Here is a 3,341-nt window from a genome sequence, read left to right on the forward strand (position 1 = left end):
GAGGCTGGGGGATGAGGTGTAGGATGAGAGCCCACTGCCAGCCCCATCCCCACCTGGTGAGGTTGGAGTTCTGTGCCTGGATACTCTGCAGGGTTGGGCTCATAAAGGGGTTGCCCAGAGATATCCCAGTTTGTGGAAAAATCAGAGTTGATTCCTCCAGGAAAGGGCCACTACAATACATAGAGATACTGTAGAGATCGATAAAATAGCCACCTCTTGCAATTGTGCTAAATTTAAAATTGCACCTTTCTCCCCTGAAGGATTTAAGTGGAATCAATAGGAGACAGCTTCATATAGCATAGAAGCTTCGTATAATTGACTGAAGTTAATTCAGTTTTATGCCTGAGCCAAGGAGCCAGGGGCAAAGTGACAACCATGACCCCGGCGCAAGGTTTGACCAACCAGCTGCAACTTCAGCCCAGAACCAGCAGTGCCATTAATAAGAGCGAGCCACACCAATCTCCTTCCCAGGGTTTCCTCTTCTCTCATCCTCTGACCACAACATTCACATCTGTAATATGCTGTAAGAGGATGGAAAACACAGCAATAATAGGAGAGTAGCAAGGTCCCAGGCTGCAGCAAGCAAGGATAAGCCCAAATGTAGCCATAAGCAAAGAAACAAAGAAAAGAAGTTTCTTACCTTCAGAAAGACTTATGTAGACAGAGACCCCAGCCAGATACTTGTCTCCTCTGACAACCCTTATATGAGGTCTGGGAAGGGGTGGATCCTGGCTCCACACCTGGTCACTCAGCTGCATCACATTCACCTGAGCATCCCTGGGTTGGCCCTGCCTTCCTGCCAGGTGCTCCATCACTGCTTCAAGCCTTAGCATTTCCACTTTCTGCTACACCATTCCTTGGTGTGCTAGCAGAACCCAGGGTGTACTGTGTTGGGTGTCTCCAAGCTATGGCAACAGCCCAGATGTGCAAGGGACGTGGCTCCTATCACCCACTCCCATCACTGCACCTCCTGTTGATCAAACAGCTTGGAGCAAGCATGAACAATTACCGCCCCAAATCTGGATCAAAGATGCCATAGTGCAATTATTACCTTCCCAGGGCTTGAAGACGATTGGCACTGGCTGGAAGTAGAACTGGTGTTGAACAAGTTTAATAAGCATATCATCTAATGCAATATTCGCACTGAGGGGCAGCGTGGCTTTAGGGAGGATTACAGCAGCTTTGCAGCTTTGCTTTGCTTTATGTGGGATATTTCCCATGCAACAGATAAAGCGGGATGAGCCAGCGATAGCCAAAAAGCCCGGTAGCAGCAGCCTGTAGAACTGCCTCCCATCTGTTAGGAAGTAGGAGATTACAGGCTCAGCTCACCTTGGGCTGCACTGTACTCATGTCCCATAGCCCCCTATAGGGACCCAGGACTGCATTAGGGCCTGGGGGAGCACATAGCCCCACTTAGCTGATGCTCTCCTATTTCCCTGGGGAAGAAATCACTGTCTCCACTCGGATCCCTGCTTACCCTGTGCAGAAGGTGTGGGTCAGCAATGATCAGGCTGCCCTATGCTCCTAGCCCTTAGGTAATATCCTATATAAAGCACTGTGGCCACACGCTGCCCCCGTGAGTGGCTCAGAAATATGGCTCCTGCCTAATATATGCATTGGTTTTCACTCCGTTTTTGAACCAGCAGGTCGCTTGTTGTTAATTAATGCATCGCTGAAATTATGTTTGGGGGCTACTAAGGTTTATTGGGTAGAAAATTATTTCAAACACAGAGAGCAGGCTGTAAAGATTGGAAATATGTTTCCAAGTATAAACCTAATTGCTACAGGGAATCCCTCTGGGATCCATTTGGAGCCCTCGCTATTTTATTTCCTCCCTCAGCTAATGGCACAGCCTGCTTTGTAGAGCAGCGGGCACACAGCCACAGTTGCAGCCACTCCAGGGAGACCACACATGCCGTGGGATGGTGGCCATGGGTTTGGGATCATGGAGATGGATGTGGAACCTCAGAGATGCATTTAGGATCCTGGAGATAGTGGGGATCTCAGAGATGTTTTTGGGATCCTGGAGATGGATGTGGGATGCTGGAGATGGATGTGGGATGCTGGAGATGGATGTGGGATCCTGGAGATGGATGTGGGATCCTGGAGATGGATGTGGAATCTTGGAGATGAATGTTAGACCCCAGAGATTGATGTGGGATGCTGGAGATGGATTAGGGATCCTGGAGATGGATGTTGGACTCCAGAGATGGATGTGGGATCCCTGAGATGCATTTGGGATCCCAGAGATGGATGTGGGATGCTGGAGATGGATGAGGGATCCTGGAAATGGATGTGGGACCCCAGAGATGGATAAGGGATCCTGGAGATGCTCACACCCGGATGCAGGTGCCCAAACCCAGCCCATCTCTTTCTTCTCCAGCTCCAGATGCCAAGAGAATGCAGCTTGGCTGGCAAGAGCCCCATCCTTTTCAATTACCAATTCCCATCTCGAGGAGGTGAGCCAGGATGAAATGCCACCGGAGCCAGTGGAATTGCTCTGCTTTGTCTGCAGCAAGTGGAGACTCTGAGCTGCCCTCCACATCCTCTGGACTCCTCATGCCTGCCCCGTGCTGGCCACCTCGGTATTTAAAACATCCATCACCAAGCTGGCAGGACACGCTTGCAATTAAGAAGGATGTGGAGAAACATGACTTTTTTTTCTTCTCATTAAAGGCAATTGTAAAGCACTGTACCAGCTGCTGCTGCCTGGGTGGAAAGCCTGCATGCACACCCAGCTTTGAGCCTCTCCAAGGGGGATATCACCTGACCCCACCCCCAAATGAAGAGTCAGAAGCCCAGGTACTCCCCAGCTTTCTGTGGCACACAATAAGCATCCCATAATACAATAACAATTGAAATAAAATAAGGTTGATGTAAAGGCAGCACAAAGATCAGCCTGGTCCCACTTCAACACACCAGATATCCAAGGACTCTCCCTTCTGGAAAGCTTCTGAATAATCCTTCCTATGAATATTGAGAACTATCTTGAAGCAGCGGATGTCCCCTCCCACCCACGATCTCTTTTGAAGGCCACTCCAGCACCATCTCTTTCAAGCCTCAGAAATTGCATCTCAAATCCTGACTGCATTTATTTATGACTGGCTGACTTCATGGGGATGCATCTCACTCTGCCACAGCCCTAACAACGGGATGCTCTTTAAGCTCTACCAGGGGTTGATGCTGATCCCTGTTAGCACAGCAAGCCTGGGATGCAGCCGAGGGCCCCTTAGCAGCGAGATCCCAGCCCTTGCCTTCCTCCATCCCCTGGGAGGAGCAGGGAGGAAGAGCAATGAGCCCCTTAAAGCCTGATGCTATGCCCTAAAAAGATGCATTTCCAT

This window comes from Coturnix japonica, chromosome 8 (genome assembly GCF_001577835.2).
Source record: "Coturnix japonica isolate 7356 chromosome 8, Coturnix japonica 2.1, whole genome shotgun sequence".
NCBI lineage: Eukaryota > Metazoa > Chordata > Aves > Galliformes > Phasianidae > Coturnix > Coturnix japonica.